Raw genomic sequence first — 26432 nt, forward strand, 5'->3', positions numbered from 1 at the left:
TTTACATTTGTCTCTATTAATTGCCACTTTTTATTTGGATACAGTCCAATATTTTACTATGACAAAATTCTCTTGGATCGTGACTCTCAATCTCTCATTCAATGTTAGCTTTCCTTCTAGCTTTATGCCCCTTCCAGATGTGAGCCAAATGTGCCACCCAAGACCGGATCCAATTCATCTTTAAAATGACTGTGAAAGGAAACTTGGGTAAAATTCTCCTGATTTCCTGTCAGCTCTGACAGTCTAATCAGACAAGATTCTCAATTACTGAATCCATATGGGACTTTAGATTTTCTTTGCAGAAATTAAGGCTCTTCCCATTACTTTCATAGTAATTATTGTTAATATCATTATTTACAAAATCACAAAAGTTTCTCCAGTAGGCGGGTGGTGACATCTGCGTAGAGTTTGAAGGTATATATGCACAGCTCTGAAGAGCAGTGCTGAAGACTTGAGATCATGGGGCAAATGACCACAAAGCGTTCAGATCTTTCATGGAGATAGCAAAGCATTCCCCCCTGACATTGTCAGAGAGTGGTGACAGGAAGCTGCCTTCCTACTGACTGCAGAGGAGCCCCAGGAGCAGAATTGCACATCTAAGAATCTGAGCAGAAGGCAAGAAAGAATGAGAATGGTAGGGATCATCTACCTAGATCACTCTTTCATCTCAGACCAGGAATGTCAGGTGTAGACTGGGGGGAAATTAAAATGCCTGAGAGCACACAGCAACTTAGCAGCTGAATTAGAGCTAGAATCAGGGTCATAAGGTCACATTGGTCCAGAGCTAGAAGGCACTTCAGAAGACATTAATACAACCCCTTTGTTGTTGTTTTTTTTTTTTTTTATAGACTTAGAACCCTTAAGAGACTTGCTCAAGGTAACATGAGTTATGCATCAGGGGTAGAGTTTGAACTTAAGAGTCTCTGACTCCAAAGTCAGCTGAATCTTCCCATAGTCTTCCAGGCTATCCATAATTCCACCTATCCATGTTGCCTCTCACTCAGTAATAGGAGGAACATTATTATTATTATCTACTGAACAAATTATTGTTCTTATAACTGGCAGTGATGCAGCATTTTCATGCTTGCCATATACTTTACAAACATTATCTACAGTGATGACCTTCAAAGGGGTTAGTTGCTTTTTCTTAGAGTAGTGTGGTCCCCTGGGAAGAGCCCTGCCCCAGGTTCAGAGGAGAGAAGAGAAGACCATGACTTCTTTGCCACAGGGAACTCTCGTGTGAGGAAATTTCCTTTACTGATACAGGGCAGTGTCTGCTCTTAGGGAGTTTCCCAGAGCACAGAAAGTTCAGTAAATAGTTCTAGTGGGACTAGAACCCAGGTCTTCCTTGCTTCAGAGTAATCTCTCTATTCTAAAATCATCTGGGTTCAGATCCTCCTTGAATGCTTACTGCCTCTGTGACCTTGTACAAACTCACTGAAACTCTCTGTCCATATTCTCCTCACTTGTGGAAGGGTGTTGCGCTACATGACCCCTAAGATCCTTCAATTCTACAGCTAAAAGCCTGTGATTCCATATTAGTAAAAACCCTGTGGGGAAGTGAGAAGAAACCTACCATTGCTGCCCCCAGACCTGAGGTCAAATCCTACTTCTGCTTTATAAAACCTTGAGCAACACCCTTGCCTTTTTCTGGGACTCAGTTTCCTCACTAGAAAAATAAGGTTTGGGGATTAAATTAGGGGTTCTTAAACTTTTGTTTCATAGGCCCTTTCGATAGGTAGTTTGATGACACCTATGGCATCTTGTCCCAGAACCATGTTTTTAAATGCTTGAAATAATATACAGAAGATTACAAAGGAAATCCCTGTATGGGCCAGGAGAGGGCAGTTGGGTGGTACAGTAGATATAGCACTGGGCCTGAAGTCAGGAAGACTAATCTTCCCGAGTTCAAATCTGGCCTCAGACACTTCCTAGTTGTGTGATCCTGGGGAAGTCATTTCACTCTGTTTGCCTCGGTTTCCTCATCTGCAAAATGAACTGGAGATGGAAATGGCAAACCACCCCAGTATCTTTGCCAAGAAAACCCAAATGGAGTCACAAAATCGCACATGACAGAAACAAGCAAACAACAACAAGAACTACAACAAAGGAAATTGGCTCTACTAAAATGCAGTTAACCTACAAGATATGACAAATTCACAGATCTCAAGTACAACATCACTGGCTGCATGATCTCTAACATTCCTTGCAGAACTAAGATTCTAACTTCCTCTATTTATTTATTCTAACTTTATCCTTTATCTCTGTCATTCTATATTGTACAGTCTCTCCCAACTGGGATATTTGGTGTCTTGGACAGAAGAGTCTAGTGGCACATGATTATTGTCTGCAAATATACACATGTCCATCGTGTGGAAGGATTGGCCTTGTTCTATTTGGCTTAGACAGTCAAAGAAGAGTTATGGGTGGAAGTTGGAGGAAGCTCATTTAGATCGATGTCACTTCCCAACAATGAGAATTGTCTCAGCTGGCTGCCTTGTGAAGAAGAGAATTTTCCCTCCTTGGAGATCTTCAAACACAGGCTGGATGACTCTGTCACTTTTATTATAGTGGGGGTTCCTTTTGGGGAAGGGTTAGACTATGACTATTGGCTAAGGGATGGCTATTGAAGTTCCTTCTAATTCTCAAATTCTGTGATTCTGATAATTTACATTCTGTATTGTAAGGTTCCTCCTAGCTTGGACAGTCTCCATTCTGAGTCTTCCCATAGTTCTGTTAGTTCTGATGTTAGGTGGAGACTCTGCAACTTGAAACTTTCCTTAGATGCTGATGTGACCAGGGCGCTCCCTTACTCAACCACCTCCAGTGGCTCCCTGTGTGTTCTCTGTTCTAAGCTATCCACCATCAGATTCTGTGTTCCAAAGTGTCTCCCAGTTGTGGCACTCAGTGTTCTAGAGTTTTTACCACAAAGATGGCAGCTCTGTTATGGACACCATCCTAGGGTCTTGGCATGATGTAGGCATGAGCATAGTTACCCAGGTAGTGGAAGTGGCAGTAGGAGCCTGGAGAACAATCTTCTTAGAAGCTCTTTACCCTAATGGGTATTGCCCTCAAGGTGCTATGAATGGCATAGAATTATCAGTAAAGTCTGAGGTGAAGAGAGACCGAAAGCTTCTTTTGTTGGGACTGGATTTGGAGCTCTGCTGCTACTCTGGGATTCCTTCCTGATTATAGAAGGAAAAAGTTTGGCTCCCACCATCCCTTTGAAGTCAGCAGAAGAAAGGAGAGACAAGGGGCCTTTTGATTTACCCAGGAAGGCTTAGGGTGGGTAGTACTAACCTAATAGGACAAATAACAGTTAAAATTAAAATTAAACAGACTGAGGAGGATCTAAGCTTCCTCAGCAAAGCTAAGACCCCAAGTAAGGGGGAATGGATCTCTTTTACAGTACAGAACAAACCCAGGACCTTATAGGTGGGGACCAAGTTATGATTGGTTAAAAGAGCTTGACATCATGAATGGAGAAATCAAATAACTGTCTATAGAACTGAGGTGTGGGGGACAACATGATCAGTTGGAAATTGGCAATGAAGGCTAATAATAACCCTCTCCTCCTCTCCTGTGACTAAGATATGTTCATTGTTGGAGTCTATCTGCAAGGTTAGAGATAATGGCCCAGCCTTCTTTGGAAACCAAAGCAGACGTTCTTGAAGGATAGCTTGGAGTAAACATACTAAAGCAGATTCCTTAGTGTCCACCAGGATCCCTTGAGGATAACAGATTTCCTTGAGGCAAGAAGGGAACTGTGATTAGCAGGAGAAATGAATTTCTAAACTCATTACAGGCCAGAGGAATTTTGAGCTAAGTTCAGAGATAAAGAATCATAACTTAGGCAGTTACAGGACAAAATCAAGTAGGATCGATTAAAAGAAAAAGCAGAATCACTGACTATGTCAGAGATTGGGATGGAGGTTGGGTCTGGACCTGGGATCTCACCACTTTGGAAATTCCCAGAGCAGGAAACCCCCTTTACCAATGGGGATTAGCATTTTCTCTGCAAATCAGAATCTTAATTCCTTGGACTGAGAGGGCAGGTGACTGGCGCAGAGTTCCACAGCTAGTCCTGGCTTCATGGCCAGCTCTTTTCCCTCTATGCCCACTATCTCTCATATATCAGTTGTGACTGTACTTATTTTCTAAAAATGTGCTTTGTTTTTGTTATTGTGTCCTCCTTGGGGGCCTTATTTTCATAAAATAAGGATGGGAACAAGAAATTTGCTTAGCATCCACTCCCCAGTGCTCCTGGGTATACAACAAGACTCTTTGGATCAACAGAAGTATAGTTTTACATTTCACAATTTTATTTGGAGATTCTCTCCATATGTGACCACGAAAATAACTTCTACAGCATTTTATAATTTGCACTTTCCCCAAAACAATCCTGTGAGACAGGTAGAACCAATATATACGGAGTCTAGACTTGGGATTCCATTAATGGAGAGAATTCCCAAGAAGAAAGCCCCCTCCAACAAAGCACATCTGAAATATCTCTGCAACTTGAAACTTTCCTTAGATGCTAAGGCGACCAGGGCACTCCCCCACTCAGCCACCTCCAGTGGCTCCCTATTCCTTCTTAGATAAAATAGAACCTCCTTTTAGAGCCTTTCACAACCAGACCTTGGCCTTTCTTTCCACACTCATTTGATATTACTGCTCCTTCTCTGCTCCATGGCACAGACAAACTGGATGTCTCTCTCTTCTTACATCTACTACCTCTGACTTTTGCCGTGGCTGTATTTTGTGGCTCAAATCTATCCCCTCCTTTCTTCCACCTCACAGAGTATCATTTTGGCAGGAAACCTTTCCTCTTTCCCCAACCACTGGTTCCCTCCATGCTCTCTTTCCCTCCATAAAATTACCTTATACTTAACTTATTTGTATATTTTTGTATTAAATTTTATTCACGTGTGTTTATGCATCTGTATTAATCTCCTGCATTAGAGCAAAGACTATTTTTCAATAGAGATACTTCTATTTTTTGTATTTCTAACCCCCAGTACTCAGCACACAGTAGGCACTTAATAAATAACAGATTGATCACAGGGTTTCCTGGGGCTTCTGAGAGCCATGATAACTCACAGAGCACATATGTGGTGGAGTCAGGACTTGAAGCAGAATCTTCCAGAGAATCTAAGCTCTTGGAGGGCTGGGGTCCTTAATTTTTTTTGTACCCCAGGACAGCACACTTCCTGATACAGGTGACTGATTCCTGAATCAGATTATCAATTGCACCATGTGGTCTCTCATTACCACTAATCATGGGGATGGGATCTGAACCCCTAAAAGGAAAAGACTATGTCTTTTGGATCTGGACCCCGAAAAGGAAAAGCCCTGGACTTTCTTACATGGCCAAGTCTGTGGTGTTCACCTGAGGCTATAATCCTATCAACTGGCCTTTTATTATCTCCTATACCCAATCTCCCAATTCTCTGTTACCCTTAACCTAGCCTAGCCCTCCATTGTTTTACCTCCCTATGGCCCTAAACCACTTCCCACCTTTAATCCTATCTCCTTTCTCCATTGGCCATGTGGTCCAGGTCTCTGGTGTTATCCTCCTTAGAGCACTCCTCTAGTCACCCCAGGCTACTTGGCCACTTCATGATCCCTCCCACAGTCTTTCTTTATATAAGGTCTATCTGGCCTCCATTAAGGTGCTCAGATTCTTAAAATCTGGCCCACTTGAATTAGTGATATAAATGCTTAGATTCCTTAAGACTCTGGACAATATGGCGGATTCTTTAAATCTCACCCACTCCCAATTAATATTCTAATAAACCTTGTCCTTAGTTGAAAGAAGGCTTGGGTCAAATTCATTCAACCCATTGGTTGTGATTTTGGGGTGGCAGCACCCCTAAACCTCTAAACTTCAACTATTATACCCATTCAACAGAGAAGACTGAAGCCACGGAGAGACTGAATGTTTTGCCCAAAATCACAAACTTGAGAATTGAAAGTCTATCTGTCCTGACCTCAGGTACAGCTCCCTATTACTCTATATGCTTCTGTCATTTGGCTGGATTATTTAGTGGTATTTCTTATGAAAGTTAAGTTTCTAATAATAAACAACAAGCAAATGAAGTCGACATCTGAGAGACCCCATCAGCTGTGCAGTGAAGGAATGTTTCAAACCATTGGGAAGGTATTGTCTTCATCCACAAATAGAGTAAGGTGAGTCAGCTGAGACAGTAATGGGGGTTGGCAAGGCTTCACACAAGAGAGTTTCATGAAACAAAAGCCTCTTTGCTTCAACTACTTCAATTTATGTTCATTCCCCCTCCCCCACCAGGCTTCAAGTGTAAGTGCGTTGAAGAGAACCGATCGCCTGGAAAGAATGAGGTGTATAGAGACTCCCAGATCCCATTGGCCCAGATTTCCCGAACAAAGGTCTCCCCACAGGCGGTCTGACCATCTGAACATGGGGCTGGCACCTTTCTCTGCCTGCATCTTTGATGTGAGTTCTCCGGCTTTGCCTTTAACATTCCTCGGTTTTTTTTTTCTTCCCCTCTTTAGGGTTCCATTTGGGAAGTGATTGTTGGAACTTTCTGTCTCTACTTTTGTTTGTGTTTATAATAAATGTAAGCTGTTGTCATTTATTGTATCTTGAAACATAGCACCCAGGCTTTGTTTTTAGTATGGTTTTCAGGGAGTTCTGTAATTTTTAAATTATCCTTCCCTGATGTGCCTTCCAGATAATTTTTTAAAACATATCAGCTATCTCATATTTTCTTCTGTTTTTTCAGTCCCCAGATGTCATTCCAAAACTTCTTGCTGTCTCATGGACTCACTGAATTCTATTTGGTCTATTATAGTTTTCTGAAGTCCATTTCTTGGATGAGATTGGCCACTTTCTCTTCTAAGTTACTTATTCTACTCTAAATTATTTCCTCCAGAGCATTTGTTTAATTCATTCTATCTCATTCATTTCTTCTAGGTACTCATGTGGTTTTTGTAGAAAATCCATATTTTCCTTTTAGGCTCTGCCTGCACTTGTTATGGAGTTATTGGCTTTTTCTTGGGGAGGGGAGGGGAATTTTTAGTTTGCGATTTACTTTTTTGTATTGGCTGGTGATTTCTTTGGTTTAGTAGTCTCACCAGCTTTACTACCCTAATTGGGTCTTTGTGCCTAGGCCAGACTCCTTCCACTGATGGGCTTTTGGTGGGTGTGGTTGACTCTGCTTGGCCTTATCCTGGGTCCCCTAGGTTTCCGTGATGACCTCCATCTCTCATGGTTAGATGCCTTAGATGTTTAAAGTTCTGAGCATTGGACCTTCAGGGCCCTCTCAGGCATCTCAAAACAGAGTGTGAAGGCCTTCCTATCCTGAGCACTTTGGCATCACACTCTTTGAGGCTGCCGCATTCTTCACCCTGGGGCTTTCTGCCTGCCCCTTTAATCTGTCTTGGAGGAATCCTCTACTCTTGATATCTTAGGACACTAACCAATTCCCATCACCCATGATATAGTTTCCATGTAGTTCTAGGGTAGAAGAAATCACTTTCTTTAGGTTTTCATTAGATTTCTTTGTCGTTATTCAGTCTGGGGAGAATTTCAGAGCTTTGTTGGAGTAAGTGTGTAGGAGCAGTGTACTTCACACAGTCATGGTGGCTGTATGTCTCTATGCATGGCATTCTCTGGCTATTGTTTATTCCAAATTCGATGAGCAAAACTCTCCACATCTGCCTGCATGGCTTTCCTTTAATGGGAGTTTCAGGAATTATTTTATGCTGCAGTCTTCACAGGTACTCCAACAACCAACTAGTTTTGGGGGGAATGTATGGCCTAGCAGGTAGGAGACCTGGATTTGAATCCTAATGCTTCTATTGATTCAATACCTGACCCTGACAAGTCACATGCTTTCTCTGGACTTCAGTTTTGTCCTCAGTTAATATAGGCTGTTGATTTAGACGACTACAAAAGTCTTTCGGAATTGATTTTTCTAGGCTCTTTGGTGAGTTTGCTGGCATACGTACTCCAAATTGAGAAGATGACTCAAAGATAAAAAAAGTACAGCAAAGCTGAAGAGGAACTGAGTCTAAACCAAGGGAGGGATCAATCCCAGAGATGATCTACTGGGAGACACCTCCTTTCATATCAAGCTGCCACCACATGGCTGAAAGTTTGTGCTTCTTGCCTTTCTAATTCCTAGGATGAAGTCTTCACATCACTGTCCTGTCTCCATCCGTCTGGCATTAGAGAGATAAGTGGCTGACTTAGAGTCTGCCTCTGTGGCCAACTCCTGACCTCATTGCTTTGCACTTATTGAAGGCCCATCTGTGGCTTTGGGAAAAACATCTGAATTTTACCCCTGACAGAAGGAACGGTTTTGGCTCTCAGAACATGCTGGCTTTCCCATTCATCTCCATCCATGGTACATCTGCCTTAGATCTCCTTCATCCATCCATAAGCCTAGTTATGCCTCAAATTTCATTTTCAATACTCAACTTTCCCACCTCAAAGACAGTGGTCTCCAAAACAATCTCTTTCATCATAGTCTCCTTATACTCTACTTTTAATGACCCCACTCCTCCTAAACCTCTTTTTAATCCTTACTTTATTTATTTTCTTTATTTTCATTCCTCCATCACCCTCGTATTTGTTCACTGTCCTGTTCTTATTGTCCTTTCTTCACTGTCTCTTCTAGCAGATCAGTGCAAGTGGCATTATCCATTATCTTTCATTCATTTCTCCCTTGGACTTTCCGTAATACCTGCCAGCATGAGCTCCTACCTGGTAACTCTACTAATGACTTTCTCTGCTCCTGAATGAAATCAGAAAGTACTGCTGACTGGCTATATTAAAAGTATGTGTTATCTTGTCTCAGCTGGACCCTGAGCGTTACATGGATATCCTTTTATTAATCTCCAGTGTAATCATTATCCCATATGTTGGAATACATTTTTCAGAAGTTTCCCTTCCCTCCTTAAGCCTGTAGGCAACCTTCCCCCTTTTTCTCTAAGCAGAGTACATTGCTTCCATCTATATTGAAAGGAAAGAGACAAGTCTGAGGGTTCCTTTGTTTCCCCACTCTAATACTCAGTCTTTCAGGATCTTCCCTTCTCTCTTCCTTTGCTTCAGAGAATGAGATAACTCTTTTCCTTGTCAAGCTGAGCTCATCAATTTTGCTCTCTCTAGGAAGTTTGCCCCTCCAATGTCAATCTCCCTCTCTCTCATCTCTCTCTCTCCCCCCTCACCCTCTCCCTCTTTCCCTCTCTCTCCCTTTCCCCCCTCTTCCTGTATCTCTCTCTCTTTCTCTTTTACTCTACCACTTTCTTTTCCTTCTCCAATAGTTCTTGAGCAGGAAAATGACATTGTAAGAACTAGAGACCACAGAAGAATTATTTTCTTTTCTTATTTAAAATAAACATATTAAATAATTAAAAAAATAAAGTAACAAATTACAAACAATGAAATACAACAACAATGAATTGTATCCATCCTCATGAAATGTGATGATGACTACCCCTCTTCTGCAGGGGCCATCTGTTGTTGGCACCTGCCTTTATCCTTGGAAGATGAGCAGAATTCTTCCTATTTCATTTCTGCTTATTGAATTTTCAAAGTGCTCTTATTGCTGTCCAATGGGCACCTGTGGACGCCTCCACATTCCTAATTAGGTTGGCATAGCCCTGAGTCAAACAAGAAGAGATGTCTTGGTACTTCTTAAAAGGTGGGAATACCTTCCAGCCAGCACAAGAAACAATTTAATTGTGACTCTGGCCGATGCTGCTATGGGTGCCTGAGCTCTTTGTTTTCTATTAACCCCAAGTTCACGTCACCAAGCAGCTGCCCCATCCCCCATCATACACGTACCCATCCGAGTCAGCAGATGATGGCTTGCTCTGCTCATAATCAGTGACTTGTTCTTTTGGGCCATCTCATGCTTATGAATTTAAAGCTGAATTTTAACTCAGATGTTATCTTGTTAACCTTTTCATTTTCAAATTATGAAGTTGAAAGAGGAGTGAATGAGCATTTATTAAGTGCCTACTGTGTGTCAGTCATTATGATAAGAGCTTTTTTTTAATACCAATTTGATCCTCAAACAATCCCAGGAGGTGGGTGCTATTTTGGTGCCCATTTTACAGATGGGAAACCTGAGGCATAGAGTGGTTAAGTGATTTTCTCAGCGTCATGTAGCCAGGTGGTATCTGATTGGATTTAAACTCAGGTCTTTCTGACTCCAGGCCTAGTTTTCTATTCACTGTACCATCAGTTTTCTCTGTGATGTAGAGAGGGGCAGAGAGTTAGTCAAAGTCACTCAAGCAGAGCCGAAATTTGAACTCAGTTCCTCTAACTGCAAGTTTTATCTTCTTTCCAGTCAATTGGTTGTTTGAAGGCAACAATTGGTATCATCCTGGGTATCGGCCTTAAATTTTTTGCTAAAATACAATAGATTGGAAGGCAGGAACCAGGTCAGGAGTCAGAGGCCTGGACATAATTCTAATTCTTCCACTTGCTACCTGTGTGACTCTGGGAAGAAAAATTGGCCCCTCAGAGAGAAGATTGAAATTCAAGTCTCTTATTCTAATTTCAGTATGTTTTCCAATATCCCACACAGCCTCTCTAGCCTAGCCTGGAGAAAAGTGATTGCATTTACAGTATACTCACAGGTATGTAGCCCTTGAAGGCTTTGAAAGAACTTTTCACCCAGTTTCACATTTAATCCTCACACTAACGCAATGATGGAGGTGCTGTTATCGCCTCCGTATTACAAAGAGTAAAACTGAAGCTCAGAGAGTTTGAGTGATTTTCACAGGATCACACAGCAAATAATCATGTGAGGAAAGATTTGAACTGGGACCTGTCTGACTCCAAGTTCAAGCTCCTGCCATATCTGTTCAGTGGAGGAAAGAACTTCCCAATGAATGGAGATGGCCAAGTGTGGGAGGAGTTATCCCATCTGACTTTTCAGAAATAAAACACTTCAAAGAGTGGACATATTGAAATACCCCTTCCAGTCTCATTTCCCAATATCATCTGAGATTATCTGCATAAATTCTTTTGAAAACCTCAAACAGGAGGTTTGCTTTTCACCGTTTGCTTTTCACTATCACCATTACTGCTTATGATTATTGAAGCCATTGCTAATTATCATTATTATTAATTACTCGCGTTCACTCTAATTCTGGTCGACCTGTATTACATGCTATTGTTTAACCCCACCCCATTGGTCCCCTCACTGTACCTTTGCTCGTGGTGAGCCCTAACACCTCTTGCCCTTATCCTGGAAACTCTCCTTATTGGTAGAGACAAGACTGTGTATGCATCTAGGAATACAGTAGGGAAATTGTGAAGATGGATTCTGTATGAGTTTCTTATTGATCCTACTTACAGTGAATTGATTTTGTTCTGTCACTGCTTTTGCCCTGTGATTGCTTGAGTCGTGGGTGTCTGTTTCTGAACTTAGTTCCGCTGGCCTCTAATAGGTTAAGCTTAGAAATCCAATGTTCCTGATCCATTTTTGCCTCAAGGAATTAGCTGACCTGGGTGAATGCATTGTGTCCCCAAGGGAGTTGGGCCTAATATCTTTAGACCATGAAGTCATCTTTCAAGGATGTCTGGCTTGCGGTCTAAAAGTCCTGGCCATTATCAGTAACTGTCCAGGTGGACTTAAACAATGAGCACTTCTTAGTCACAAGAAAGGAAGGGGTCATTGCCCCCACACCCTTGCCAAACTTCCAGTCCATCATACTGTCCTCCATGCCTCAGCTACCAATCACATTGAGCCCAAACCCATGATGTCACCTTTGCTTTTCTATTCTTTGTTCTTCACTCCCCCTAACCTATAAAACGATCTCCCTCATTTGGCATCTCAGCTTACTGAGGAAGCCAAGATCCTATTTATTGGTAGATTCATGCTTTGCCAATAAATTGATCGTGGTCAGATCTTTGTGCCTCAGTTTACCTTATTTTAAACTGTTACAGTAGGAAGTCCTGAGACTCTAGCCCTATATACTGTAGTTGGTAATGGTTGAAGAGTAGGTGTTAAGTTACAGGAAAATAAATCAATGAAAGGTCTTTCTTGAGGGACCAGCTACTCAGGTTTCAGGAAGTACTGGGTTCAAATCCCTTCTATGTAGCTTTGGGCAACTCACATCACTGCGTTGAGCTTCAATTGTCCTATGTGAAAAAGAGATGATCATTCCTGCTTGTCCCGAATTTCCAGGTCATTGTGAGGATCAAGGAAAATTATGGCTTTAAAAAGATTGGGTGGCCCATCAGTGCCAGCTGTCAGGACAATTTGAGACCCCAATAACCCTCAATGTCCTAAAGGTCTGACCTTTCAGACATGATTTAATGTTTTGGTGAATGCTGACAAAGACTCACTATTTTAGATATAAAGAAAGGTGAGTTGTCTAATATATTCTTGGATTCTAATCCACGCAGTCATTTAGATAGGAGTGTGCACAAGTCTTTTTGAAGGACGCTCCTGATCTGAACCCCATGGAGTGCCCCTTCACCCTTCAGTTAAGGATGACAGGTTGAGATTGCTGACAAGTCTATCACCATCACACCTGCCTGTCTCCCTGTTGCTTCCCAAGGGATATCAATCCATTGAAACTTTAAAAAGAAATCCACATTCAATTTTCTGTTTGCCATTCCACGTCTAAGTGGATGAAATCAAGATGTCAGCAATCTGCCAAATGTCAAACTCTTTGACATCATTCCACACAGGAGAATGACCTAAAATCACAGTGGTCTGTGCTCTCCTTCCCTCCCTTTCCCAAAAGGGAAGAATAGTGAGAAGCAGACACTAAGCTCCTCAGGAGTGCCAGTTCAGGTGGATCAGAATTGCAGAGAGGTTGGAGGAAACCAGAGTTTGCATTCCTAGATGGCTGGAAGGAGATTCAGCCTTTGATCAGTCTTGCTATCTGAAATTTATTTTCTCAAGCTTTCTCCTCCTCTCCTTCTAAGGGCCTCAGAGTTTCAAAGACATAGTTCAGTTTGTCTGTTTTGGCAGCTTGTCTAAACTATCTTTGGGAAGATTTTGGTGGAGATAAGCCCTTTATCTCGTCCTCCAGTATGGGCATAAAAGTAGTCACAGGAATCTTGGCCTAGTGGAACATATTATTATTATTCACGTTCTTTTTAGAATTGTTGTGAATTATTTATTAACAGTGACAAGTCTGTGGGTATATTGCTACTACTAATAATGACAGAGGGATAATATGGTATAACATATAATTAGACTCATGAAGTCCTGGGAACAAATTCTACCTTTGACATTTACTGTCTGTATGACCCTGGATGATTTACTTGAACACTTAGCGCTTTAGATAACTCTTTCAAAACTATAAATTGTTGATAAGGTGTCAATATCCTTCAGTACAGAGAGTTTTCTCACATGTGAGATCCTTGTATCAATGAAATCCCCAACAATAACAGGCCCTGATGTCCTACCTTGGTGATGTTTCTTTCTGTAGTTATCTAGGTTGGGCTTTGAGGATCAAATAGTCCATTGTAAGGGTGGCACTAAAAGTCTTCCCTGAATGGTAGGAAGTTGTAGAGCTAATGTTCTGCTGACACAGGCTTTGAGCATTCCAGGTGACCTACACACCGTGTTGTACAATCACAGTAGGACTGTGTGGAGAAATGTATTTATTTGTGCTAGAGGCAGCAACTCCGGTGAGGGCATGAGTGACCAATATAGAAAGTGCTGGAAGTACAAAAATACCCCAAAGGTCCAGGAAAAATCTTAGCCCTTAGTTACACAAAATAAGAAGTGACTGAGAAAACATGGTTAATCACTGACCTATATGCCTATTCTCTTATTTATAAGACATCTCCATGAAGGCCATCTATGGATGATGGTATTAGCAGGAAATCAACAAGATTTCCCAAATGGTGTTCAATAATTGATCACATCTTTATCATCTCAAAACTGACTGCAAGATGTAAAGAATAGAAGATTCCACTGTGCTTACTGTCAATCAACCAACAAACATTAAGTGCCTACTATGAGCCAGACATGGTGCTGAGCATCGGGGATATGAAGAAAGGCAGAAAACTGTCCCCATTATCAAGGAGCTCCCATTCTAATGGGGGAGAAAACAAGCAAATTACTAGTCACATACAAGACATGTACAGAATAGATAGAAGGTAATCCCAGAGAGGAAGGCATTAGCCTTAGAAGAAGTCAGGGAAAGGCCTCTTGCAGAAGACAGAATGGGACCTGAGTCTTGAAAGAAGCCTGGTAAATGAGCAGGCTGAATAGAGGCACTTTGATCTCATTCCAGGCATGGGGAACAGGCATGGAGGGATCGAGTGCCGTGTAGGGAACAGTAAGAAACGTCAGTGAATCTTAGAGTAGATGGAGGGAAGGAAGATGTAGTACGAAAAGAAAACAAAACCAAAAATATCATTTAACTTGGTGGAACAAAATTCCGCCTTACAGGCTCATTCATAAATCTGTGCCATTTGAGGGGACCTCCTGAACAGAGGAGCTCAGGGATCCACTGGATCCATGTCTTTTTTTAAGGAATTTTGATTTTGCCAAATTTCTCAGCTGCCCCTCAGTCATCCCCAGGAAGCCAATGAGTGGTAGTAGAACAGAAAGGCTGGTATAGTGGAAAGAGTGCTAGATTTAGTGTCAACGGATGCCGGTTTAAATCTTACCTGTTATTTACAGGCCAGACCTGTAATGTCATCTATCAAATCATTAACCACTAAGCCTTGGTTTCCTCATCTACCAAATGGAGTAGATGGTCTTTCTCGTCTCTTCTAGCTTGAAATCTACAATCCTATGATTACATATGGCTGATATTGGTAACCATTTGAGACCAGAAGATTGGATGCCACAGATTTACCTGCCAATGTTATTCTAATAATTTGCCCTCATGTAAACCTTTTCCTCCCCATGCAATCCATCCAAGGTGACATGTATGAAGTGTCCACTGTTTAGCTAAACAAGAGAGTCAGATAAGGTAGACCAAGGTGAGAAGCCAGGAAGATTAGTTTCTGGAATCATGTGAATGACAGCAGGAAATGATGAAAGGACCTTAGGAGTGACCAGAAGGCCAGAACAACCCTCTCTTTGTGGCTAAGGTGGTTGTGTTCCTGGCTGTCTCCAGCCTTCCAGGCTTCCACTCTACTTCATTCAAGCCATCATCTTACTCTTTCCTTACTGGAAAATTGTATTCTCCTACCCTCTGAACTGCTCTAGGTCTTGGTAGGCTAACTTTGATGTTATTTTGCTTCATTCTAGACCTCGAGGTGGCACAGTAGATAGAGTGCTGGGCCTGGAGTCAGGAAGACTCCTCTTCATGAGTTCAAATCTGACCTCAGACACTTACTAGCAGTATGAACCTGGACCAATTCACTTAACCCTTTTTGCCTTAGTTCCTCAATCTGTAAAATGATCTGGAGAAGGAAATGGCAAACCACTTCAATATCTTTGCTAAGAAAACCCCAAAGGGAGTGAAAAGGGGTCTGCCATGTTTGAAAAAAGACTGAACTGAGACCTCCATCCCACTTCCTCCTACTCTATCTATCCATGCATCTGTGCATGCTACCTGCCCTTTACAACTCTCCTTTATGTGTTTTCTTCCATCATTGGAATATGAGGTCAGATGCTGTTTTGTTTGCTTATATTTGTGTGGTCAAGGATTAGGGATATGTATCTATCCCTCCATCTATCTATCTATCTATCTGTCTATCTATCTATCTATCTATCTATCTATCTATCTATCTATCTATCTATCTGTCTGTCTGTCTCTCTGCTTGCCTGTCTGTCTGTCTGTTTGTCTACCTATTCATCTATTATCTATGGTTGTCTCTAGTTAGTCAACAAACATTTTTAAAGCACTCACAATGTACCAGGCACTCTGCAAAGAGTGAGAAATACAAAGAAATGAAAAAGAAATGCAACCTGTGCCCTCAAGGAGCTCACAATGTATTGGGTGAGACAATGTGCAAACACATTTGTATAAACAAGCAATATATAGGATAAATAGGGAATATTAAAAGAGGGAAGGCATAGAATTAGGAGAGATTGGGAAAGTCTTCTTGCAGATGATGGGATTTTTGTTGAGACTTGAAGGAAGCCAGGAGGTAGAATATAGAATGGACTGGTCAGGGGTCTGTTTCTTAATACCCAAGAATCCAAAGATCTGTCCTTCAGTGAGCAGATGCTGGGAGGCCTATTCTTTTACACATCTGAAGGTATCTGTAAAATGCTGATCCCAATCCAGACCATCAGGAGACTATCAGGGACACTCAGTGGGTCAGCCTTGACCAGTCCAGGTGACAAAACTGATTTTTCTGTTATGAAAAAAGCAAGCTTTTTGTAATGAGAGGAGTACTGGCCTATGAGCAGGTCAGGGTTCTGATACTGGCTTTACCACTAGGAATAGTATTTATGTGATCTAGGGCAAATAAACCACTCTCTGCTCTGATCGCCATTATTCTCATCCATAAAATGAGGAGAATGATATGTTTTCCATAGACTTTTCTGCAGGCCTGTTATGAGACACATTAGGTCATCCAGAATGTCAGATTTCAAAGGAACCCCAAAGGTTTTCTATTCTAACATATATGAGAAGTAAAATCTCCCGTACCACATGCCTGACAAAGAGTTACTTGACGTCTACTTCTCAGCAGGCAGTGATGGACTAAGAACTGCTTCCTAAGGTGGCCCGTTTTATTTTTAGATAGCCCTAATTATCAGCAAGGTTTTTTTTCTGATGTTGATTTCAATCAATCAATGAACACACATTTCCTAAGCATTTATTATGTGCCGCCTAACTGTGTAAGCACTGGCGATTAAAAAAAAAGGTTAAAAAAAAGTGTCTGCCTTCAAAGAGCTTATACTGTATTCAAGGGAAAATAAGTCTATAAATAGGTTGATAGAAACAAACCCTGGATGTGATGGGAGATAAGGACAGCCTCTCCATGATTTCCACCTCCTGTTCTGGATTGGTTTTTGGACACCAAGAAGAAGAAGTGAAATCTCTCTTCCTTCAGCATCTCTACCAATCGTAACAGCCAACATTTATCCAACACTTTAACATTGACAAAGCACTTTGCATGAGTCATCTCATTTGATTTGATCCATACAACAATCCTGTGAGGCAGGGCCCCCATTTTCCAGCTGCAAATACGGAAGCTAAGAGAGGTTATGACTTGTCCAGCATCACAAAACTGCTATCTACAGCATGATTCAAACTCAGATCCTTGCAACTCCATGTCAGAGGACTCTGCCATGCCAGCCAGGCATCATATTCCTGCCCATGTTCCTCATCCATCTTTTCTCTAAATGAACGGTGCCCGTTTCTTCCAGCTGCTCTTCAATATCAATAAGCATCTGGCATATAGTTGGCACTCAACAAACGCTTTTTGTTGGATCGATTGCTGTGTGATAAGCTCAAAGAACTTTACTACCCTGGTTGTTCTCCTTGGATGCTTCTTGGTGTTTGTGACTGAACATGCCATTCTAAAGTGGTCTGACCAGGGCTGGGCATAGACTCACCTCCTTGTTCCAGGCTGGCTCTTCTCTCCTACCATAGCCTGTGTCTCCATTAGCTTTCTTAGCTTCTACAACACACTATTGTTGCCTATCAAATACACCATATGGTCAAACCTCTAGGCTTTCTCATAGTTACTACTAACTAGCCAGGTCTCCTCCACCCTGTACAGTATCATTTGGTTCTGTTGAATGGGTTTCTAGGGTTTTACATTTATGCCTACTAAATTTTGTCATGTGAGATATGACCCTATGCTCTACTCTAGACTGTTTCTATGTCATTTCCCTGTCCTTTTCATCTGTTCATTAAGAAAAAAAAAGTTAGTTATATAGTGGATGTGAGCTCACCTTGAAGAACTGCAAGGTCTTTGAATCTGTAAAGATGTCGGTATCTCTTTACTGGAGTGAGGCTGCTGTGAAATCCTGGGCCACAGTTTTTCTGTCTTCATAGAAAACCTGCCTCTATCTATTTCATGTTCAATTCTGCCCAGACTGGCTTTTTCTGGTTACCTAACCTCCTTCTCAGCTGTTTCCTGCCCATGAGACTCAGTGCAAAGCCAAAGAATGGCATTGGTTGTAAATGCAGATGTGCCCATTTTAGAGGTGACAGCCAAAAGTGAAGAATGTTGGAATCTTGACTCATAAAGGTGAAGGATCTCCCCTCACATCACACAGCTGGCAAGTGCCAATGACTCAGTGACTAAGACCCTTGAATCCCCAGGCTCTTTACACTATATCACAAGAAGCATAATGATTTTTTCTTCCTTTACCTTATATTACAGAATGTTTCCCCCTGCCATAGGCTCACCAGTCAACAAGCATTTATTAATCAACTGCTGTGTGCAGGCACTATGCTAAGCATGGGGGATATACAGAACGAGAGATTTGAATTTGGAATAAAAAGATCCAAGTTGAAATCCCATCTTTGTCTTTGTCATCTGTGTGACTTTGGCCAAGTCTCTTTTTTTCTCACTGGGTCTCAAGTTTCTCATCTTTGAAAATTAAGAGGTCAGATGACCTAAAGCCCTTCCACCTCAAAACCCTACTATCCCACCTTCCAGGAGGCAGGGACAATAGGGCCCAGCTTCAGAGATCAGTGGAGGCCGGAATGACTAAAACACGATGGATCCAAGAAGATTCTCTTTCTCCATTGGACAATCCAAAGCCAACGTCCAGTGCAAGGACTGCCCCACGGAGACACGTGGACTTTGGAGGGTTTCCTGCAGGCTCTTTGAGCAGCTGACTCTTGCTCTTTTTATTTGTGGCTTGACGGCTTTCCAGATGAACTGTCACTTTTCCTTGTGAATGAAAGAATAAGTCTCCTTCTTGCCATCAGGAATGAACAAGACTTGCTGCCCATATATGGATCTCTATTTCCTAGAAATAGCAGATGTGTATGAGCAGTGAGAGGTAGGATAGTGTCAGAGGAGCCCGCCCCGCACCGCCGAGGCTTTGGGCACTCTGGGCTGCATGGCAGGCTCATCTTTTCCACGTAAATTGTTCTTGGGGAGTGACTGGACTCTGGAGGGAAAGCGGCCAGGAAGGAAGAGCATCGAAGAGCTGCCAAAGGCCACTGGGCATTTATTCAATGAACTTTGACTGATTAGGAATTACCGAACGCAAAGCACTATACTGGTTCTGGAGGAGTGCTAATTATACTAACTTTGTGGTGTAGTTGATAGAAGCAGAGACTGGAGTCAGGAACGCCTGAGATCTAATTCAGCTTCTGATACATGCTAGCTGTATGACCTTGGATAAGTCCCTTAACCATGGTATACTCCATTTCTAGGAGTGTATGTGGTGTTTAGAAGGACTAGCACCTCTGATATGAGGGCTCGCTGAACCCTTTTCAGGGTTGCTCATCTACCTTTGCTGTCCACCTGCCACCCAACTCTCACCTGTGGCTCCAAGAACCTACAGCATGCACAGAGACCACCTCGTAAAATGTCTCAGCAAATGAACTAAACCAGGTTAAGGTACCTGACAGGCTTGTTGGTGAGTTGGGAGGGGGGTGTCTACCCCAAGAATGTGAAGCCTTTCCCCTGCAGAATGGGCAGATTAGAGCAATTTGTTCCAATGGCCGTGAAGACGGCTGAAGCAGGTGTTGTAGAACATTTAGAACTCTGTCAGACATTGGAGATGCCGAAGTCGTTCAGTCGTCCTGACTTTTATTTTGCCACTAGACTTTAATGACTCTGGAAGAGAGTGAGGCTGAGGATGTCATGCAACTCTGCTTTACTTAACTCCGATTCAGCGATGACTTAAGACATCACCCTTGTGATGTCACTGATCCTCTTTGAAAATGAAGAACAAACAGCACCAACCTCATTTCCTCAACTACAAAACGAGGATAATAACAGCACCAACCTCCAGAGTGGATGTGAGGACTAAATGAACAAGTGTTTGGAAAGTACCTGGCATGCAGCTGGTGGTATAGAAATGATAACTGTTCCTGTTTTTTTGTAGGGCACAGGTCCCTGCCCTTGTAGAATATATACATACATACAGATATAGGTACAGACATACCTATCAATGTATCTACACCTATAGACAGTCTAGGGGTGAGGTGCGACTCAGGCATAGGGAATTATAATACACTAGATTATATCTCACTGAAGACATGGCAAAGTAGAAGCATGACTACATTTAGCATCAGAAGACCAGTGCTTCCAACCTAACTCTCATGGTACCGCTTGATACCTGGTTGACCTTGGATAAGTCACTTACCCTCTGGGCCACTTTGGTTTCCTCATTATATTAGATTAGATATTACTAAGGTCCCATCTGACTCTAGCTCTATGATCATACAACCTGAAAGACTTCGTAGAGAGAAAAACAAACTGTTACAGGAGAGTTAGGAGCAATAAGTAAATATTTAGGCTTGATGTATAGAAACAACTTTCCAGTAAAATGGATAAGGGTTAGACCCATGGTGTCATAAAAATAGAAGATTCTTCTCTAGTCCCTATGGCCCACTGCCCTTTCCCAAAGGAAAAGCCCTACCCAAAAGGGCTGATTGGGCCCACTTTTTCTGACTGTTGGTTCCTTGAAAGCAGAGATGAAATTCTATTTTTGGCTTTGTAGCCACAGCACCCCCCATACACTAGAGGGGACATCTCTAGAATCACATATTTCAAGCTGGAATAGAGCTTAGAAGAAACTGTGCCCCATCTGCCACACCCACACCCACACACACCCACACACCCACACCCCCCCACACACATACACCCTATTTTATAGATGAAGAGTCTTAACTTGCACAAGATCACACAGACAGTAAAATAGAAAGGTGAGACATGTGCCTTAATTTTCTGGCAAATCTAAATCCATATTCTTTCTTTCAAATTTAGAATGTTAGCTGAAATTCACAACTTATTATCTTCTTCTTGTCTATGTTACCTTTGAATGCATCCTATCCCTATCACCCAGTTACTCCAAGGGCCTACTATGTGCCATGAAGCTGTGCAAGTCATGGAATATCAAGAAAAATCCTAAGTAGTCTCTTGGAAAATTCAATTTGGATTTAACTAGAGTGCTAAGCCTGGAGTCAGGAAAACTCATCTTTCTGAGTTCAAATCCAGCCTCAGATAATTATTGGGTGTATGACCCTGGATAAATCACTTAGCACTGTTTGCCTCAGGTCCTTATCTGTACAATTATCTGGAGAAGGAAATGGCTAACCACTCCAGGATTTTTGCCAAGAAACCCCAAAACGGTGTCACAAAGACTGAAAAAATGACTAAACATCAACTGTAGTGTACTGGAATAATGCCACCTGTAGGCAGATGAGTATAATATAGTTAGGGAAGAGAAAAGTTACCCACAGGACTTGTCACCTGTACTGAACCTTGAAGGACAATCAAAATTCTCAGAGTCAGAAATAAGGAGGAAGTGCATTCTAGGCATGGTGGATGCCCAACTGCAACTCTGGCAAATCCTCTTGTTGCCCTCCAGAATGTGGCTTCACCCTCCCCTTTCGCTGTCAAAGCTGTCAATTCCACTCTGTTCTCTCCACCCACAGCTTATGAGGAGGAAAGAGTAAAGACTTGGCCAGCTCTTCTGAAAGGTTGCCAGCTCCCAGTGAAAATATCTATTGCTGGCTGTTTAATTAATTATTAGAGGTTCAATAGTGGAGATTCCTTTTTCTGCCTGTGGTTGGGTTAGATACTTTCTGTGGTTCTTTAAAACTCTTGGATGCTGTGTTTTCCTAGAATAGCCTCATTTCTGACACATGTTGAGCCCTACTTTCCTTCCCCTGAGTTATGTGTGATTTAGAAGTAAAACTTCTAAGGTCATGTTGTGTAAACTCTTCACAACAGTGAAGAACAAAAGGTGTGTTTACAATTCCATTTCTTTCATGGTAATAGAAGTTCATCTGAAGATAGTGAGTTTTTTGCTTTTTCTCAAATATTCCATACATGGCGAGTGCCCCACCACCCCTAGTTCCAACTATGACACATTTTACTGTTGTTGTTTAGTCCTTTCAGTCATGTCCAACTCATGATCCCATTTGAGGTTTTCTAGGCAAAGATACTGGAATGCTTTGCCATTTGCTTCCCTAGCTCATTTTACAGATGAGGTAACAGGCAAACAAGGTTAAAGGATTTGCCAAAGGACACACAACTAACAAGTGTCTGAGGCTGGATTTGAATTCAGGTCTTCCTAACTCCAGGTACAGTACTCTATCTAATTTGTCACCAAGGCACAGTTACTAAAGGCCTGATGCTCTCCTGGTATCCAGAAAGTAGCACTACCTAATTTGTCTCCACGTGGACAAGTTCACTTCGGAGTCCATTGGGTGCAAAGTGCTTTACAATTTCAGACGGCTGGATTTCCACACCTTGTTAAATTAGATTAAATCCAAGAAGCTGATGGATTGACATTTCAAGCCAATTGTGTCAATGACCCTTACTTGTTTATGTCTTCAAACAGAATCATATAACAAAGAACACCAGAGCTGGAAGGACTCCCTAGAACATAGAACAGAGAATGTCAGAACTAGGAGGAACCTCAAGAGATAGAAGATTGTCGATACAGATCTTAGATCATAGAACATATATATTCAAAATAAGAACAGAAAAGAAAATGAAATGGGAAATTAAATGAGAGGCATGCAAGAGTCAATAGCTTGGAAAAGGAAGGACAAAAATTAACTATAGAAAACAAGTCCTTAAGAAGCATCATTGGCCAAATGGAGAAGGAGGTAAAAAATCTAATAGAAGAAAACAATTTGTTAAAAATTGGAATGGGGCAAGTGGAAGCTAATGACCCTGTGATGGAGTGAGAATCAGTCAAACAGAAACAAAAGAATGAAAAAAGAGATGAAAATGTAAAATATCTTATTGGTAAAACAAGTGACCTGGACAATAGATCCAGGAGAGACAATTTAGAAATTATTGGTATACCTGAAAATCATGATGAAAAAAAGAGCCCAGACAACATCCTTCAGGAAATCATAAAGGAAAACCACCCTGAGGTCCTAGAACCAGAAGATAAAATATCCATAGAAAGAATCCACTGATCACCTCATGAAAGAGATCCCAAATTGAAAACACCAAGGAATAGAGTAGCCAACTTCCAAAATTACGTGGTCAAAGAGAAAATACTGCAAGCAGCCAGAAAGAAACAATTTAAATATCATGGAACCACAGTCAGGATTACACCCAACCTTGCAGCTTCTACATGAAAAAAATCATAGGGTGTGGAATATGGTATTCCATAAGGCAAAAGAGCTTGGATTATAACCAGAGATCAAGCAATCCGCAAAAATGAGCATAATCTTTCAGAGGAGGAGGTAGACATTCAATGAAATAGGGGACTTCCAAACCTTCCTGATAAAAAAGACCAGAGCTCAACAGGAAATGTGATCTTCAGATAAAAGACTCAAGAGGGACATAAAAAGGTAAATGGGACAGAAAAAACAACAACAACAACAATATTTTATTAATAAGGACAAATTATTTGCATCCCTACAGGGGAAGATGACACTTGTAACTCTTGAGAAGTGTATTGTTATTGTGCCACTTTAAAGGAGTATATATCAAGGAGGTGGGTATAAGTTGACTTTGATGTAATGATAAAAAAAATCTAATGAAGTCGGTTAAGTGGATCTAAGTAAGTGGATCAATCTGATCTAGCTAAGGGATTGTACTGGGGGAAAAAAGAAAGGAGAAGGCAGACAAGGGTAAATTATTTTACAAGAAAAGGCACAAAACCTGTTACAGTAGAGGGAAAGAAGGGAGGGAGATGAGCACTGTTTGAATTTTATTATCATCAGATTTGGTTCAAGGAGGAAATAATATAATCAGTTAGGTATAGAAATCTAACTTGCCCTATATGCAGTAGGAGGGAAAAGGGGAAAGAAAAGGGAGGGGAGATAGAAGGGAGTGAAGAAGTAACAAGGGTAAAGAGGGAAAAAGGGAGGGGGCTAATAGAAGGGAGGCAGGATTGAGGGAGGTGAGGGAGGCGATGGTCAAAAGCAAAACACAAGTGAGGAGAGAAAGGGAGAAAGGAGAAAGAAAAGCAAAAACAGTGGGGAAATAAGATGGAGTGAAAGACACAGATAGTAATCATAACTGTGAATGGGATGAAGTCTCCCATAAAACAGAAGCAGATAGCAGTATGGATTAAAAACTATAATCCTACAATACGTTGTTTACAGGAAACACATTTAAAAAAGAGGGACACACACAGGATAAAGGTAAAAAAAAAAAACAGCAGGAGTAGCAATCCTGATCTCAGACAAAGCAAAAGCAAAAATAGATCTTATCAAAAGAGTTAAAGAAGGAAACAACATCTGCTAAAAGACACCATAGGCAACAAAGTAATATTATTACTAAACATATATGCACCAAATAGTATAGCATCCAGATTCGAAGAGCAGAAGTTCAGGGAATTACAAGAAGAAATAGAAAGCAAAACTATACTAGTGGGGGCCCTCAACCTCCCCCTCTCTTAATTAGATAAATCTAGCCACAAAATAAGCAAGAAGAAGTTAAGGAGCTGAATAGAGTTTTAGAAAAGTTTGTATGGTAGACCTCTGAAGAAAATTGAATGAGAATAGAAAGGAATATACTTTTTTCTCAGTGATACATGGCATGTACCCAAAAATTGACCATGTATTAAAGCATAAAAACCTAGCAATCCAATGCAGAAAGGCAGAAATATTAAAAGCATCCTTTTCGGATAAAATTATATGTAATAAAAGGCCACAGAATGAGAGACCAAAAAAATTGGAAACTTCATAATCTAATCCTAAAAAATGATTGAGTCAAACAACAAAGCATAGAAATAATTAATAACTTCATTCAAGAGAATGACAATAATGAGATAACATACCAAAACTTATGGGATGCAGTGAAAGCAGTTCTTAGGGGAAATTTATATCTCTAAATGCTTACATAAATAAAATAGAAAAATAAGACATCAATGAATTTGGCATACAACTAAAAAGAAAATTAGAAAAAGAATAAATTAAAAATCCACAATGAAATATTAAATTAGAAATTCTGAAAAATGAAAGAGAGATTAATAAAATTGAAATTAAGAAAACTATTGACCTAATAAATAAAACTAAGAGCTAGTTTTATGGGGAAAAATAGATAAAACTTTGATTAATTTAATTTTTAAAAAAAGGAAACCAAATTACCAGAATCAAAAATGCAGAGGGTCAATCCACCCCAAGGAAAAGGAAAGCAAAACAATAATTAGGAACTATTTATCCCAACTATATGCCAATAAAATTGGTCATCTTAGTGAAATAGATGAATATTTACAAAAAATATAAATTACCTCAATTAAAAGAAGAGGAAGTAAAATACTTAAATAACCTCATCTCAGAAAAAGAAATTGAACAAGACATTGATGAACTCCCTAGGAAAAAAATTTCAGGGCCAAATGGATTTACATGTGAATTCTATCAAACATTTAAAGAACAATTAATTCCAATACTATATAGACTATTTGAGAAAATAGCCAAAGAAGGAGTCTTAACAAATTCTTCTTATGATACAAATATGATGCTGATACTTAAACCAGGAGGAGTCAAAACACAGAAAGAAAATCATAGACCAATTTCTTAATGAATATAGACCAAAAAATTTTAAATAAAATATCAGCAAATAGATTACAGCAACTTATCACAAGAATAATACATTATGATCAGGTAGGATTTATACAAGGAATGCAAGGTGGTCCAATATTAGGCAAACTCTCAGTTGTTGATCATATCCACAACATAACTCACAAAAACTACATGATCATTTTAACAGATGTAGAAAAAAAGACTTTTGACAAAATACAGCACCCACTCCTATTAAAAACACTAGAGAACATAGGACCAAATGGAGTCTTCCTTAAAATAACACGTAGCATCTACCTAAAACCTTTAGAAAGCATTATATGTAATGGGGACAGCTAGAAGCATTTTTAATAAGATCAGGAGTGAAACAAGGATGTCCATTTTCATCACTGTTGTTCAATATTGTTGAAACCATTAGCTTTTGCTATAAGAGAAGAAAAGGAAACTGAATGTATTAGAATAAGCAAAGAAGAAACAAAGCCATCACTCTTTGCAGATGATATGGTGATATACTTAGAGAATCCTAGAGAATGAAGTAGAAAACTACTTGAAATAGTAAACAACTTCAGGAAATTTATAGGCTATAAAATAAACCCATATAAATCATCAGCTTTTCTATATATTACCACCAAAGCCCAAGAGCAAGAGATAGAAAGACAAATTCCATTTACAGTTACTGTAGACATTACAACACATTTGCGAGTCTACCTGCCGAAACAAACCCAGGAATTATATGGACACAATTACAAAATACTTTCCACACAAATCAAGTCAGATCTAAATAATTAGAAAAACTTCAGTAGCTCATGGATAGGCTGAGTTAATAACAATTCTACCTAGGCTAATTTAATTATTCAGTGCCATACCAATCA

Source organism: Phascolarctos cinereus, unplaced genomic scaffold (genome assembly GCF_003287225.1).
Source record: "Phascolarctos cinereus isolate Bilbo 61053 unplaced genomic scaffold, phaCin_HiC Scaffold_2;HRSCAF=192, whole genome shotgun sequence".
Lineage (NCBI taxonomy): Eukaryota > Metazoa > Chordata > Mammalia > Diprotodontia > Phascolarctidae > Phascolarctos > Phascolarctos cinereus.